The 17,729-nt window shown below is 39.6% G+C and overlaps 1 protein-coding gene across 6 annotated transcripts in view; it reads left to right on the top strand.

Annotated features, from left to right (window-relative positions):
- mad1l1 (mitotic arrest deficient 1 like 1) overlaps window positions 1–17,729 on the top strand; it is a 235,410-nt gene that overhangs the window by 39,006 nt on the left and 178,675 nt on the right. The gene's annotated exons all lie outside the window — the stretch shown is intronic.

Genomic DNA, 17,729 nt, shown 5'->3' with positions numbered 1-17,729 from the left:
TATGAGTAGATGGTGTTGTGTCTCTGGCATCAGAAACGGTTGTCTTTTTTTTGTTTTTTTATCACACTTTCACAAGTAAAATTCAGAGGCGCCTGTGATTTGTTTTGACAGCCGCACGTCTACTTACAGTATGTTTATGTCACACTGCATGTCAATCATTTTTCAGAAAGGTTCATTCGTTCTGTTATTGATCTCAAGTACTTGGATTCCTTTTAACAATGTGGTAGGCGACCATTGTGTGCAAGCAACCAACTATCTTGGTCTTTTTTAAATTTAATCTATTTGTAACAAAAGAATGCTTGCTCTTTTCACACATGTATAAAGCACAGGGGGTAACAAGTAGAGAAGGGACCACAGCTGAGAGAGTGCCATATTGGGATTGAACCCTCACCATCATGGGGGGGGTATCTCATTTCTTGAGATTTGGCTGCTCTATGGACTGGACAACACAATTTCTATCCTCCTTTCTCCCAATATGGAGTGCTCAGTTGCAGTCTCTGGCTTGTCTCCACACTAAGACGCCCCTGTCAATTAGAGAGAGCGCAGACAAGTGTGTGCTATCAGCGGCTGCTTCTGTCTGCTCTGTGCTCTATGAGTTGAGCTGGGGAGTCATCGTAGTGAAGGGGTGCGCTGTGCTCTGCTGTCTGAACCACACCCCGGTCTACACTATGGTCAGTTATGTCTTACAGGGCTGCTGGCTGCAGCTAGCACTCAACCCTGACTGTCTGGGATCAGACCCAGCTTCACTGGACCTTGTCCTGATGGATCTCCTATAAACAAACCGCTGAAGTGGCAGCGAGCCTTGTATTACTAATAGTCCGCTATCTCCACATTTGGATTTAACGGATAAGTGGAACAAGGATGTTGTTGTGTTGAAATTTTGCGCTGTGTGACTTGGCTCAATATTCAATCCTTCTAGAGATCAGTATGTTTTATCAGCGTATTATGTGTACACTGAGCTGGCGTTGTATTAAAATTAATTAAATTTAAATCCACCGGTGGATGTTCTAAATCTTTCAGATTAAAGGTGTATCTCAGTGCTGTGAGCTTTACTTAAGATTACAGGATCAGATCATTTTCGAAGGAAATTTGCCTGGTGCCAAACGGATATGCTTTGAAACAGGGCATTGGGTGGCTTGTGCCGTTGCAAGTGGATGGTTTTTACTTGACATTCATACGTTTGTTTAAATATGGAATTTAGGAGATGGTGAGATTGAGAAAATTGAGGTTACAATATGCATTGATGACATTAGATTGTGTGTGTGTGTGTGTGTGCATTACTGGCCAAAACATTTTGCCAAAGGAGGCTGTTTTGAGGAAAGTTGTGGCTAAGAGTTGTGGTTTAAAAAACAATAAAAAAACTGTAGGTTGACAAGAATTCTGTCAATTTATGCGCATTTATTGAATAACAAACAAAATTACAAACATTTTTCTATTATCTGCCTACAATAACACAAAATGATGAGTTTTACTTCAGAATGATCTTAGCCACAACTTTCCTCAAAACAGCCTCCTTTGGCTTTAATTGCAGTTTAACTAATTATTGGATAATGATCCAATCATTTTGCAAACTCATGCACGTGCACCCACTCAGTGGCCACCAGGTAGAAGCCCCTTTTGAACAGCCTTAATTCTTCGGGGCATAGATTCGACAAGGTGCTGGAAATATTTCTTTATGGATTTTTGTCCATTATGACTCAATAGCAGATTTTTCAGCCACACATTCTGCAACCCTCCCATTCTGCCTCAAGGCCTTTGGATCGCTGTCATGTTCGTGGAACCAGCTTGAGATGTGTGCTTTGTGACATGGTGCATTATCCTGCTGGAAGTATCTGTATGAAAAAGGGTGGACTGTGGATATAAAGGGATGCACGTGGTTACCAACAATGCCTCGTTATGCTGTGGCATTCCAGTGATGCTCCATAGGTATAAAGGTGCCTAATGTGTGCCAAGAAAACATTGCTCACAGCAGTCACCACCAGCCTGCACAGCTTACGCAAGATGGATCCATGCTGTTTACGCCAAATTCAGTCCTTTCTATCTGCATAATGCAGCAGATATTGAGATTGTCAGACCATGCAACGTTTCTCCAGTCTTCAGTCATCCAGTTTTGGTTATGTGCCCTTTGTTGCCTCATCTTCCTGTTCGTAGCTGTTGTTTGAGCATGTCTGGCCTTTCTGTTGGCTTGAACGAGTCTGCCCATTCTCCTGTGGCCTCTCTCTTTAACTAGATGTTGAGGAGAGAGGCCACAGGCCAAAGCTCTTTAACTAGATATTTACCCCCCATAGAACAGCTGTCACTGGATGTTTTTGTTAATCACGGCATTCTCTGTAAACTCTAGAGACTTTTGTGTGTGAAAATTCCTGAAGGGCAGCTGTTTTTGAGTCACTGATAACTGCCCCATCTGGCACCGACAGTCATCCCATGACCAGAGTTGCTTGGATCAGGCATCTTTCCCATTCAAAAAACTAAACCTCTTTATCGGGTCTGCATGCTTTATATATTGAGTTGCAACCAAATGATTTGCTGTTTAAAGGAGCAGGCTATTTGTGTTAACGAGCAGGTGTACCTAATAAAGCGGCCGTATATTACCAAAATACGCACGTGTGTGTGTATGTGTGTGTATATATATATATATATATATATATATATATACACAGTATCAGTGATATATGTAATATCACTGATACTGTGATATTACATATATATATATATATATATGTATGTAATATCACAGTATCAGTTATTAACAGCAGAACTGGAAAAAAAGGATTAGGCCTACAGGGTCCATACAACGATGTCATCAAACAGGAAATCAAGCTACCTGAGAGAATTGGTTTCCCCCCTCTCCGACATGTTAGATTGCAGTGCTTTGCTGTGGTCAAGAGCAGACCAGACCAGGGCAGGGGGGAGGATTGAAGGGCTCTCAGTGGACTCCCTGTGGAAAACCCTGGGTCTAGAGCACCGCAGTTTGAACGGCCTTGAATGCATCTGAAGTAAAAGGTGTTTAAGTGGATGCAAGCCCCTGACAGCGTACAGCTGCTGTCATAGGGAAGATAAACCAAGGGAATAGTCCTCAGGAAGACTCCCCTGTCTGTGTGGCAAGTGATTGATAGTGGAGGTGTGATAGCATCACAGTGTCATATTTCAGCCCACACCGAGATAAGTAGGAGCTCTTACATCAGCTAAACTGTGCTAGCTCAGCTATGGATAAATTCAGTACACAGCATCAGAAGGAGATTTTCAAGCTTTTGAAATTTTTTTTTTCTTTACTTTGCTAAGTAGCAAGCTTCTGGTTCTGTCACATAAGACAAGTCAGTCCATGGTTTACTTTTGGCAAAAGGCCACCTAATTTGTAATAGAGCTTGAAATGGGCCGAAGCCAATGTTCCCTCTAAGCTGCGCGCGTGCGCAATCGCGCACTGCCCGCACATTCTCAGCGCACAAGAAAATCTATCCAGCGCATAAACAACATCAACATAACGTATTAATTCATATCTAATATTAGACCTAATCTAATCTAATTAATTCGCCCAATAATATTGTTTTTTTGTTTCTCACTCAGTGAGTGACAGGTGTCCAGCCAATGATACGATACGGTTCACTTACGGTACGAAGCCAATCATGGCATTGACGGTGCTTGCGTCTGGGCCCTGCCTATATGCGCCGTGCAGGTTAGCTAGCAGGTTAATAGATGCTAATACAAACCCCGCATCATGGCGAAACGAACAGGCAGCGACACATCCACTCAGCAAGCCACAGTAAAAAAGAAATGCAGTTCTTTTAAGATGGAATGGCTGTCGGAGTATGTGCAAATTGAAGAAAAAGCGGTGAAATTGGGTGAGATTTTTTCTTTTTCAAGTGAGAAAGGTCTACTCTGCAAAACATGCAGCGATGCCAAAGTAGCAAGTGAGTTTTCAGAGGGTTTTAAGTGGACCAAATTACTTATTTAAAAATAAAGCGTGCATATCTAATGTTGCTCACAGTAGTCCTCAGTTTGCTCAGGGAGCTTGTGTGTATGCCCAGATACATGAAAAATTAGAGGGAACATTGGCCGAAGCCCAACCTGATCTGAGCCCGCATTCTTTTCAGCTCAAGACCAACCCAAGGCTGCATGTTGGAGCATTTTGTAAGTCCGACCCGATTTGAACTTTAATAAGGGCGTTAGTACAGTTGACGCTTTCTGGTGTGTGGTATCATCGATATTCTGTTTGGAAAAAACGGATTAGTGGATGTTGCGTGTCGGTAGGGTTGTGGAGTATACCGTCATAATGAGGATGTTCCTGTTTTGTGGCTACCGTAGCCTGCCTGAACAGGGTATCACCAGAATTGCACACTTCAGCAACTGAGTGACCAATGCCTTGATACGAATTGTTTGCTCAATCGCTATCGTAGCTAATTTTGCTAATGTAATCTTTCAAAATGCATTCTTTGCAATCATGTGATGAATTTGATAAAGACTTTAGGATGGCGATGAATAATTGTGAGTGTTGTAGTTATAATAATAATATAGAAATGGTTTAGAACTCAATGCCTCCGACATATTTTCAGTTTTTCCATTGAACCTGAGACATTGAATGAACTGAATTGACTAGCCTACATGACAACTGCTTGAAACGTAACCGATGTGTGTGTGGTCCCTGTTCACACAAAACCACCAAACCAGTGTGTTGTCTGTGGAACTGATGAGTAAGAGGAGACTACACACTGGTTTGGTGTATTTGTATTTCTTTAACTACTTTTTTCATTTTGTGTTTTGTCTTGTTTTAAATATTTTAGTGCTTTTCTCAGTGTGCCTGTAATTTGCCTTGACCATTTTGTCGTTAGCCTATAAACAAAACCGCTACTATTTAGAAATACAGCTGTTGAAATTGAGTCAGTTGTGTCCTTTATTTCAAGAAAATTGTTTTGCAATCTTTATGAAATTAGATTGTTGTTGGTGCAGAAATTGATACTTTAATGTTGGAAAAATCTGACACTGCTGGGACATCAATTTACAGGTTACAATTGACAAGAATATGAATAGAACCCAGTAGGACTTCAGAACCCCAGAAAGATTGTGTGTTTGTATGGATGATGATCATATCTAGCATAGAATTGCTGAATTTTTTGTTGTTGCTATAATATAAAGCAACTTAGCTCTTAAAATATTTCTCAGTTTTTTTTAATAGTACTGTATGTCACCTGCTGAAACATGCAGTCCAATGATTCAGTGGCATTACCAATCACATAGCCCGACAGGAGGGCTGGCATCTATTGGAAAAGATTTCCCTCTTACTCTGTTCCTCATTGACAACAGTGGATTGCCTGAGTGTGCCTGTGATGCAGTTGGATGGTGAATGGACCCTGGCCAACCTGTGACTGGATGAGAAAATGTCCTCGTCCAGATTAAGGCCCTGCACATATTCATTCCAAAGAGGGAGTCGTCGGTTGCATATTAAAACTTATTTTCAGTCTTAAGGGTGACCTTTTCTTTATTGGAAGGGTCCTTAAATAATTAGGTTCTATAGCCTTTGTAATTTGAAATCTACCTTTGCCTAATTCAATTCAAGCAGCAAAGAATGAGTTCAGAATTTTGATAGAGAAATTGTTCATACGGGAAAAACTGCAGATTTGTGTTTTGTCCTCTACTACAAGACAAATTGAGATTATTACTGAATCACTGACTGTTTCCCTTGGAATAATGATACTGTAAATGTGCCAAATTCTGCAAATGTAGGACCCTGTGAAATTAATGAGGATAAGGCTGGGACTCCTGCCAAGCTGAATGTAAATCACTTTTTTGGAGATTCAGGTAGAGACACAAATCTCTCTGGCATCTGCCCCCCCTCCCCCCCCTGTTCTTATGATTAAGCAAACTGTTCATCATGAATGAATTTTACAAGAAATACATAATATTATGCTTCTAAAAGGTGGACACTAGAGAGAGGGCCAGGTTTGTTATGGGTAAACCTCTGATGATATGGGTAGTTTGGCTGATGGAAACCCACTATCCCCAGGCAAAGATAGACTAATCATGCCCTGCTGCCCGCCACATAGCTGTTTTTGAGTCTGAATTCAGCCTGGCTGATCTGATATGATAAATTTATTCTTTCTGTTTTCTGCTGGCACCACATTAAATGCTGTGAAAGCTTCAGGACTTTTTGTTTTGATTGTGGTTAGAAGAGTTTCTGTCTAAAAGCGGGTGTCCTAGTCAGCCATTTTTCTTGCAAAAAGGTGTGCACGCGTCTGCTCTTTTATGTGCTAGTGCGTTACTTCTCTCTGAGGTGCTGAAGGCATTTCTAGACTTTTCTGGGGTTACAATTGCAGGCGCATATTTTTCACGGACATTACTTTGCTTCCTGAATGCTGCTTCATGCTAGCTAAATAAATTATGACACCAAGTGTTTTGAGTTAATTCAACTGTAACTGTAACAGAGTTTATATGAGTCCAAATTGAATCAAATGCCCTCTGTCAGAGTAAAAGTACTCTCTGAATTGATCCAACAGTTTTGCTTTGCCTTAGAAAATCCAAGCTCACCCGCCAAATGTATATTAAAATGATGTAACACATTTCAGCATATCTTTCAAAGGCTTATCACCTTATTTATTCAGCCTCGTTCAGGGAATATTTAAGATATTAAGTGTTGAAGCCAACCATGCAACAGACTCCCTACTTTCACTGCACACCATTTACATGTTTGATTGTGTGGTAATTACGTAGTAGTAACTAAAGGCTTTAATTGTTGTTCTGTGAAATGAATTCAAAATTTCTTCTGACCTAATTAACATGCATGCAGTCAAGTAGCTGTTGTTAGGTGCGTACAGTGGATGACACTCGTACGCGTACTCTGTTAATTGATAACCTGCGCACTTCTGAGTGCAGTGTGCACATTAGCTTGATTGGTACAATCCTTAAAGATCTGGCTCGGCTGTTTTGATTGCCGCTTAAGTATACTTTTTATAGAACTTGACCAAAATAAAATCACTCTGCAGAACAAGCTAATTAACTAAATTAGGGTGTAAATATCCTTAAGTATCACCACTTGGTTTACACACAGATATGTGAAGTGTGTAACTGTTTCACGGCCTTTTTATGCACGCAAAAAAGATGCAGCTGAGACCAAAAAATGCAAGCTAGTGATTACTGTTCAAATACATAAATGCAAATGTGCTTTTATAATGCTCAATGCAAAGTTTACAATTACAGTATGCCCTCTGGCTCTGACTGTGCTGTCTGTGAATAAACATACTAGCTTCAGGCCTGTTACATGCCTCATTACTGAAGAGCAAAATATCGCTTTTATTTAGTAAAATGAAATTTTTTAGGGGATAATAACAGTATTGATGCCATTCCATTCAATATGTCAGATTCTCTTCAAATGAAATATATCCCAGCTGTCTCCAGGTTATGAACAACAATTCTGCTTTCTTTATCTTCTATGTACACAGATGCAGTAGCTGGCTTTATTTTATACATTTCTGTTATATTTAGAACTGATATGTGGCTTTTCAAATACCATGGAAGGAATTAATCAGGTTTGTGTTAAATGTGGTAACAAATTAGAAAAGTGCCTAGTAAAACCCATTGGTTTCATTCAATATTGCCGTTTAAGAGTGAAAACGGTTTGTTCGTAATTAAAGTAGATTAATGAAAGTCCTGTGTGCAGGTGTTATCTATCTTTATATTTTATGAGCTGCTTATTCATTATGTACTAATACAGATGCTGGCAAATTGATCCTGTCTTAATTGGATGAGACTTCCTGAAGTCCCCCAGGGTAAGAATAGCATTATAAACGCTGGCTCATGAATATGTTTAACTTTTCAATTAACAAATATCAGTTTTCTTTCACGGAATGAGACTTCTCCAAACAGCCATGTAATATAAACAAAGGATATATACGCGTGTTGCTGAAAGCAGAATTAATTATGCTGTTGTGAAATATAACTACCCCTTGCTGGTGCCGCTCATACATGGCAATTAAATATGTTAGGCTGCTGGAGTCCCTCTCTCCAAAATTGTTCACTCCCTTGTTATAAATTGGCAAATTAAGCTGAATGAAATGAACAACACCAGGACAAAATTGTGTCCAAGTGTCACCAAGGGAGGGACGGGTTCACTGGGCAGTGCTGCTCCCTGCCCGATGGCACTAGAGCGACTTCTCTGGTCCAGTGGCTACCTTTAGTATCTGCCAGCTGTACATAAATTGTACTCCAGTCCCATGACTGTTGAGCTGGGCTGATGAAAGCGGTGTTTAGAGAGGCAGTTTCCAGCAGCGTGCACCTTCAGAGGATGCGCTCTGGCCTGAGCTCTCTGTTCGTTAATAGTGGACGGTGCAGCAACGGGATGGGAACAGGACTATGAGTGTGCGTTCCAGATTGGGCGCTGGTCCTTATGTGGAATGCCACCTGTGTGCTTACTTCCCAGTGTCTACATAAGAGTGCGAAGTCGCAGAATAATCATGTGGGTTGAAGAAGAATAATGAGCCGTTCTCAGAATTAGCAGTTATTTTAGTTAGTTATTATGGGCTGTTCTGTGCATGGGATCTGTGTTCATCTGAACATCTGTGTAAATTGGCGGTGCTGATTCAGCTACAGGTGTGGAGCTGCTGGCTGTGCAGTTTAGTGCTGTATATTGCTGTTGCTGACTACCTAACATTAAATGTCTAACACTTCCTCAAAGGAGCAGAAATTAAAAAGTGTAAAAATAACTTTGTTTCTACCTTTGAATGTCCATTGTGTGTAATGCTGTAGCACAATCGTGCAATCTGTTGCAGTTTCCATGTTTCTATAGATCTCGAAGGCAGCTCCGTACCGTGTGCAGAGGTTACTCGGGATGTAGATGGAGAGTTGACCTCTAATGTTTCTAGATGAGATGTTGAGCTGCATACATATGTATAAACTCGGCAATAACTCGGATGTCCATTTGAAATGACTCTGAGCAGAAATGCTTTTGGCCAAGTGGGCAGTTTGTCAAGAAAGGTGGGTTAACATTCACTGGAGCAAAAAAAAGCTCATTTTATGTTTGGTCTTTTATTTCCGTTCTCGTGAACCTATTGTCCTACCACATTTTCAGACGTGTGCTCCATACGCTATGCTTGTATTTGTAAAGACAGCGTAATGTGAGTTCAGCTTTAAGCTTTAATTATGTTTGTAGTTATTTGCTAAACTTAAAGATTAACTGGATAATCCATCGTGCTTGAGATGGGTTAACCGCCTTTGTTTCTAACCCTTCCGAAAAGCCCTGTCAGCTTTGCTTCTGGGAAAAGGAGGGAGGTGGGAGAAAACGGCAATTATCCCTGACAGACTTTGAAGTAAAGAAACCTGCGTGCACATGCCAAATTAAATTTTATAGTAGTCTAATTGCTGTGTGTGTAGTAGAGAGTAAGGTCAGGCTGAAAATAACTCCGGTCTGCCGGGTCGTAATGATGAGTTAATAAAGAGCCTCATCACAGGTCTTAACCAAGCAGAGCTTGTCACTGGGATGAGCCCAGGTGTGCTTCATTAATTAATGCTTACATTAAGGCAGAGCTGTGCCTTATTAGAATAATCCCAGGGTTGGACTGCAGTCCTATTTCTCTGTGTGAAGGGTGTGTTTTTGCATTGCTGCGTGCCAGTAGACATTGGCAGTCAATAGGTGACATCGCCACAATACGCGGTTGGTATAACATGCCTTGTGATTCATGCCCCAGCCTACCTGGGTCAAGACAGACATGCCATACAGGCTTTTGAACTGAGGAAATAAGCCTTGCATGTGCAGAGGAACTCGATGAAAAGCAGAAGAAAGTATTTCCAAAAAAACAACAACCAAGTGTGTCTCTTTTTTTGTCTTCTTAGTTTGCAAAATATTGCTCATACAACTTGAATGTGAAACAAGAAATACCATAACCACAGTGGATCACCGGTGAAGGAAGGTCTGGTTCATGGCTCATATTTTCTGGTGTGGCAGTATTCTGGCTCTGAGATTATCTGTTGTGACAAAGTGGTGGAACAACATTATTCTTGATTAGACTGACAGCTGTGGAAATGGAAGGTTTTTCTCACACAACACACTGGGTGAGATGATACCTCCAATCCACAATATCATGCTCTTCAAATATATTAAAGATAATGAACATGCTGCTAATTTTCACAGTATAAGGTATTTGTATCAACGGAAGTAAAATACAATACTGGCTTTGGTTTTTGTGTATATGAACCAGACAGAAGGTATTCTTAAATGCAAAAAGAAAACCTTGCACTTGAAAGACTGGATGCACATGTATCTCCTGTGCTGAAAAATGTTTTTGTAGTATCCCCAAAATCTAATTAGAACATTTTCCTTTTTTCATAGACAAGCCATTTATTTTATTGCAGATTTTATTTTACAGGATAAAAGTCCCTGGGTCCTTAGGAACATAATGACTCGGGATGTTATTTGCGCTCAGATGCACTTATCATTTATTGGGGCCAGTTCTTATCAGTAAAACACTGGAAGGATAACCGATGATATTTAAATTTTGTCCACATGCAAAGTCAGTCTTATGCTGTATAGCAGCATGCCATAGCAGACCTATCATCCATCTGTAGGCTAATGGGCAGTTAACTTTGCTTTATCCAATAAAGCTGTCTAAAAGCCATCCATAATATTAAATGCAATTTTTATTCCTTATTTAAACCAGCCGGTAGTAATTCAGTAGTAATTATAGTAGTAATGTTTGCATCAATTTTTGGTTAACCGCTTAAATTAGATTTTAAGACAGGGATAGGATGCAACTGGATGATCATCTGCAAAGCATTTAACATGTTTTACATATTTAATATTTAAACACATTTAATATTTGAAGAGTTACACCACACACAGATACTGTAGGTAATTAAATCCCACCCCGAAAGCTTAACTCTGTCTAAATTGCCTTTCCAATCCAATGAAAAGAATGGCTGGTGTGCTTGCTTCCTTGTGGATAGTGTTTTTCCCCTTTAATATTGCCTGTGTTTGATACCGTATTGATATTGCCAGATATGATTATTATCCATAAATGAAGACCTGGCTATACCTGTGTGGCACCAGTTATGCAGCTGATTATAGGAATAAATTATGAGTTGGAATTTTCCAAAGTGAAATGAAATACAATTAAGGGCTGTTAAGCTGCTGATTAATCAGAGCTTGACTGCTGAGATTTTTGATGGGTTAAATAGATGCCAGATTGAAAATGCGCTTTATTCTTCCCCTGCTGGTCCGTCTACGTGTGACAATATGGTGGAAACATAAATCTTAATCAGTACGAATCGCATTCCTCAAAGCGCTCGGGGGTGAGGGGAGATGGCCAATCTGCAGCACAGCAGCCCGGTGGAAAGCCATCTCAATGCTAACCTATTCTGTCAGCTCTCATTGGCCCCTTTCCGCATCCACAAAAAGGCTCATTTCCTTTGCATCTAGCGCCATTGGAAAATGCTTTCTCTTTTTTGTGTCTGTTCTTAAAAAAAAACTCTGTTGTGTTTATTGCATGTTCCAAGCTTTCAGAACTCCAGAAAGCTCTTGAGGGTCTCAGGTGGTGCCTCCGTGTAAAGCGCTGCTTCTGTGAGCAGCGATGCTCTGGCCGACCTGAACGTGCTTCTGGCCGCCCCGCGGATTTCAGTCATTGGTGCTATTGCAGACTTTCTGTCATAGTTGTGGTGATTCTGCTAGATAACCTGGTGTGAGAAAACAAACAAACAAACAAAAACCTTTTGGCTTGTTCTCAGAATGGAGGTATAAAAGACATGGATGTGGAGGCCAAATGCATGAGATTTGGAATTTGTTACATCTCTGGAAAAAATCTCATGTGGGAACAGATGAAATGAGATTTTCAGTTTCACAATTTATTGGCACGTGTCTGTGTAAAATCTTTAGAACTTTTGTTGTTCTTTCATGAACTATTGACCCCATTTGCTTTTCCAAGAAAAAGTATTGTCATTCAAGACTGGTCAAAATACTAAAAATACACTGTTTTCACACATTGAATAATGCAGACTAAACTAGATATCTATAAATAATAATCAAAATAGCAATTTCTTAGCTTGGGAAGGGATCAACAATCAATATTTGGTGGATTAACCCCGATTGTTCTTTGAAAAATGTAGGGTGGTCTCTTGCAGAACAAGCAAATTAGATTTTTATTCTGTTCCTTAGAAGATGGATTTGGTGCACTACTACTGATAGTTTCATCACAAGGACATAACATGTCATGTGAGTAGAAGATTCATTGTATTTTAATCTCTGTGCAGGAATTTAGTTATTATGTAAGCATTTACGTAAGATATTTTAGATGCATAGTGTTAATAAAGCCTTAATCCACAACATGGATTGGGTCTCATGATTTATATAGCTAGAAAAACATTAACTTCTTAGTCTCTGGTGGATGTTGAAATGAAGCTGTAAAAAGTGGAGACAAAACAGCTCATTTGGACCAGTCCTGCAGTATGGAAAAAGAACACAAGGTGAAGCCAGCTGGAGTGCTTTTATTTGCATGCCAGTACTGAGCTGCTTCCTGAAGATGCTAACCACGGAGTCCCTTATCTCAGCCAGCAACTGACCGCAAATCCACATTGCTCTGGATTAATGTCTCAACACATTTTAATTTCCTGTGTTTTTAGACTGTAATTACAATAAATGAAAACACAAAACATTCATTGCGAAAGACAATACAGCTCTACTGAATGAGAAGCATTAACTTTAGCTTCCTTATCTGTTTTAACACCTGCCATGGTATAATGACAAAAATAGTCAAACATAGTTCTTGTTGACGTGCCCATTATCATCAGATTGTTTTTTTTTTTCCTGTGGATTAGTGTAGTTAATTGTCATTTTTGAAAATTCCACATTAATGGCTAAACCAAGAAAAGGATTACCTCCAATGCGCGCCAATGCAACAAGGGAAAAAGGCTTGTTGTAGTTTTCAATTTCTATATCTGTGAATGGCGTCATTGTCATTTGAATTGAAGGGCATTTTAGCTTGAGATTTATTCAAGTTTGGTATATGTTGATATGTTAATGAAGACTTACATGCTTAAGTTTGGGAGTACACGATGGGGAGCGCAGTGAAGTTATTTGGTGCGGTGGTTCTGTGGACACGTGTACTTGTGAAAAGTGAATTACCCCCTTATCCCCTGCCCACCACTGTGTCTTCTGTTTCTCTGCACATGGACGGGTCAGCTCAGCTCATCTTCAGGCAACATATTGTGAAATCTTCTGCTTTATTTATTCTTCTTTTAGTTTTCACATCCTGCTTGTAGTATTTTTTGTATATTTTTTTTATCAATGGATTAAGGCAGTATAAGACTACTAGTGTAAGTATAAGCTATGATTTAATTAGGGTTTTTTTATGCACACAGGCCTGCATTTTTTGCAATTTAATCTATATGTAACCACTGTGGTAACTTCACTAGTGTATTCTTGGCAGCTGTTTAGAGAATGACTGTTTAGAGTCTTTTTCCCTTCTTTAGTGTTTTTTTTAACGCAATTGTTTACTTGGGCTGAAATGCTACAATTATGACAGTAATCTGAAAAATGGAATGAAATGTCAAGAGCAATCAAGATCATCTGTGTAAAAATGGGGTTTAATTTATGTGGAACATTGCTAGTATTCCATGCATGTACACAGTCAAATAACTTCCATGGCAGTACGTGAAGAGTGAAGTAAAAATGACCAGCGAAAATTATGTTTCATTTTTTTTTAATACGCAATTATTTCTAAAGGCCTGAACTGTTATTATTTTGTTGTGTGCATTGATTAACAGGACTGGACTCCTGTGCACTGTTCTGATTAGATGAAAAGCTGCAGAAGATAATGCATCATTAAACAACTGTCAGCTGGACAATATGAGCTCAGAAATAAACTCGGCCAACATTATGATCCTGGGTGTGGAGAGGTAGACAGGAGGAAGCCAGAGAATCCAGCCTGATCCATCGCTGTGTATGTCCCCTGAAAACCCTCTGTTTGCATTTTCTCTCGACATTCTGCCCAGCACTGCACAGCTGTATATCACGCCAGAATCTCTGTTGCAAATAACATGATACGAAACGTCTTTTTTTAATGGCTGAGTTTTATAAGCACAGCGCTGAATTAAAGTGTCTCATTCTTGAGAGACTTGCCCTAGCAGTTGTTGTAAACTAAAATTAAAGGTCAGTTTTATGGCTTGTTCCAGGGGGCCTATCTGAGGACATGGGAGTAAGTGAACAAATACAGAGAGATTTCTGGCCTTTTTACAAATAAATATCCTGCATTATCGATATTTCTTGTGATTCACAGGAGATTATCATTTGTCTTCATTCCCATAATTACCTCAGTATGTAACAAGTACTGTCCGAATGTTCCTGTGTTGAGTCCTCGTTTTTACTGTGAATTGGCATCAAAACACCAATTATAGCCTGTTTAATTGATGTTTATCTTCTCTCCTTTTATTTATTATTTCGCATGTAGGGTCACCAATTTAAAAATCATGGTTGTATCCTCATTTGGGCTATTGCGGCATATTCTTTGTGGTAAAGGAATGGAGCTCAGACTGCAGAGCGGTTTGCTTGCCAGTTTTGTTGTGTGGAAGGATGCGGCCATTCTAAACAACGCTGATGAAAGGGTAAATGAATCTTGTGAGGGCCTGATTATTTTTTTTACTTCCCCCTCAACCCCTCCTTTCTCAGCATTTGATCGAATTGAACTTCTGCCGCAAGTAATTTCATTCTCACTTCCCAAGGTCAAGTGGTAGACGATTCTCTTCAGTCAGTATCTATTTATCTCCAAATGCAAATAGAATGGACTGATTTGCATTGATGGGCACAGAATAACAGGGGTTCCTCTCAAGGTTATGCAAGGAGAGACGCAACGGGTATCAGTACAGTGGTTTGTTTAAAAGAACTATTCTTTAATCACTGGGGATTCTCAGTCTAATTAAATACTTTTGCAGTTAATCCCTTATGTAGCGCCCCCTTTTTTTTAACACAAGCCTGAAAAGTACTTACCCAAAATAAAATGGTTACTATTTCTGAACCTTTTTGACTATAGACATAATCCTGATTTCTTTAGACATTTAACCATTGCTTGTTTGTTTTCCAAGAGTCAGAATTACTCTAAATATTACTAAAACAATGTAAAAGAAATACAGTGGAAGTGGAAGTTTTTTCTCATCTAAAATATTTTTTTTGAGTGTATAGAGGTTGTGGCTATACCTGGTCAGCATAGAAATGCAATGGAGGTACATAATCCTGGTCCATATTTGATGACAATGCCACCAAAAAGGAGAATTGTGCATTGTTTTTTTAAGCTATGTCTAGGCTTGGTTTCCAAAAGGGCCATTTAGAGACTCTGAAAGGACACTTTGTAACCAAATGACATTATGGTCTTTAGAGGTGTTAAGTACTATTTTGTTATATACTATTTACTTGTGGAAGAAGTGTGCTGAAATTAGCTCCCTTTCCCCCTGCCTGTCACCATCTCCCTCCCTCCTCCTCTCCACCCTCCTTGGTCTCCACAGCAGGTCTGGAAGAAAATAACAACATTAGCTATAAAGTTAACTAATCCATTGATTGAGGTCCATTGCTGTTTTAACCAAATACAAATAAATAAACCCACTCCTGTGCATCTTAAGAGGTTAACTTTCTGCAATATCAATCCTTGTAGATCTTGTAGCTGTCTTGGATATTGGCCATTACATTTGAACTGCTTGTGTGTGTAGTGTACCCCAATAGAACTGTGTAGACCATCGTCTCTACCCTAAAACTCAGGCCCTGTCTGTCCCAGATCATAGCGGATTAACATGCCAACTTGCTTTGTTTGAAGTTCACAGACAAAGTAATAGCTTGTCCACTTTTAATTTAGTTTCTGAATGAGCCTAAATTAAAATAAGCAAATGGTCTTCGGATTACCTAAGCAAATGAGTGTACTCTTGGTGAACTGTGCTTGAGTGTCTCATATTTGCCCATGTGCTAGTGTGTTTAAGATCAGTCATGTCTATGACCCTTTTCTTTCATTTTTTTCCTTTCTACTGACCAATACCCAGAATTTAGCTGTAATTGTACATGTGCTCAATTATTTACTAAGTTGACAGATGCTTATTCTTTAAAAAAATATATTGTCTTAAAACCTTTTGGGGAAAATGTTTTATTGTGGAAGAGAGAATTGCTTTTTTTTTCGCAGTCCCTTAGGGATGAATTGTCAGGGAGGCAATTAATAAACAAATAAGGTTTTTGTTTAAAGCCAAATATCTTATTACCAGAATACGGTTACACTTTCTGCTTCAAACTGTTAAAAAATTGTGCTTCAAAGATATATTTGTGTTTCTTTGAGTGTGAGGCCTTGGCTGCCTGATACGCTTCTTGTTCCAACAGTTGGCAGGTATGTTTATTTGCTTTGTAGTTCATTTCAAACTGGTGGGTCAAGTGGCACGTAGATGTAACTAATAAGCGGAACTGTACTAGCATGTAATAAAAAAAGGTGAATAATAAACACGTTGTAGGAAGGATGTACTGCATGTCAAGCAGTCCAGCCAGTCCCCATGGATAGGTTGGTTGTGGTGGGGAGGGGGCACCAATAAAAGTAATTTTGTGGACATTACAGCACTGTGCAGACTTAACTTGCTTTTTTGTGCTCTTCTTTGTTTCATGCTAATCTGTGCATGTGACCTGGACCAGCTGTGAAAGAGCTTCCATTCTCCAGTCCACTGCCAAGTGGCCTCGTGCATTTCAGTACAGAGGACGCTGCGGCAGTACTCCAGGAATGAGCCTGTGCCCGATTTGTGCTTTTCTCTCGTTGGTTCCCAGCTTTATCTTCAGTGACATTTCTTAGCTGTTTGATACAACTGCACTTGACAGAGTCATTACAAAACAAACAGCAAACACGTCTTATGTGATAAAAGTGTTTTTTACACTGTATGCAAACCACTGAGCTCCTGAGCAAATACGATGCATATTTTAAATAAATCTCTTTCGACTGTGTCTTTTAACATGAACATAAATGAACATAAAGCTCACTGTTGAAATGGCATCGATGTTGGCAGAGACGATGTGGTTCTCTGTGTGAACAGCAGGTCCAGAAAGGGTAATATTGGAGATATACTGGAGCTAATATTGGAAGCAAAGCAAGAGCTTTCATGCTCTTTAGGTATTTTCTCTATGTACATGATAATAGGAAAGATGTGCAAAGAACAGCCATCTGTTGTTAGGTTGTATCTGAGGTTGCTACTTTCTAAAATGTCACGGTTTTCCGCCAGTGTATTGCAATTCCGCGATGACGTCTGTGATTCTGTTATCACAGAAACTATAGGGCCCTACCTTAATGCTGCCATCAGTCTGTCGCTGGCCCGCGCCGGGCCCCCGTCAAAAAAGACACTTGGCCGCCAGCCCCCGTCAAAAGATACTTGCCACCGGGCCTAACAACTTTTCTGGGGGAAACCCTGAATGTATTTATAAAGAATTGCTCATTAATTTGCTGATCGTGTGCATGTTTATTTTTGATAATGCAACTTTCACGGTATCTAGTTCAAAATTGATTTATATGACAAACAATGTCATATAAACATGTTTTTGTGTGAGGATGTTTACACATCAACATGACCTTTGTGTCTTTTGTGTATATTTTGGGTGCTGATTTTTAAAATGTTACATTTGAAAATCCTCCTCCGATTCCAGTATGCTGTGCATATCATACTTTTATTCAACTTTTACATTTTAATTTTGTAAAGGCCTTTAAAGGCCTCCTCTTGTTTAAATTGGAATGTAGGCCTATTTGAACATTTCA

Source organism: Anguilla anguilla, chromosome 2, assembly GCF_013347855.1.
Source record: "Anguilla anguilla isolate fAngAng1 chromosome 2, fAngAng1.pri, whole genome shotgun sequence".
Classification (NCBI taxonomy): domain Eukaryota; kingdom Metazoa; phylum Chordata; class Actinopteri; order Anguilliformes; family Anguillidae; genus Anguilla; species Anguilla anguilla.
Note: the sequence above shows the minus strand (reverse complement) of the source record. Positions and strands in the feature narration are given on the sequence as shown.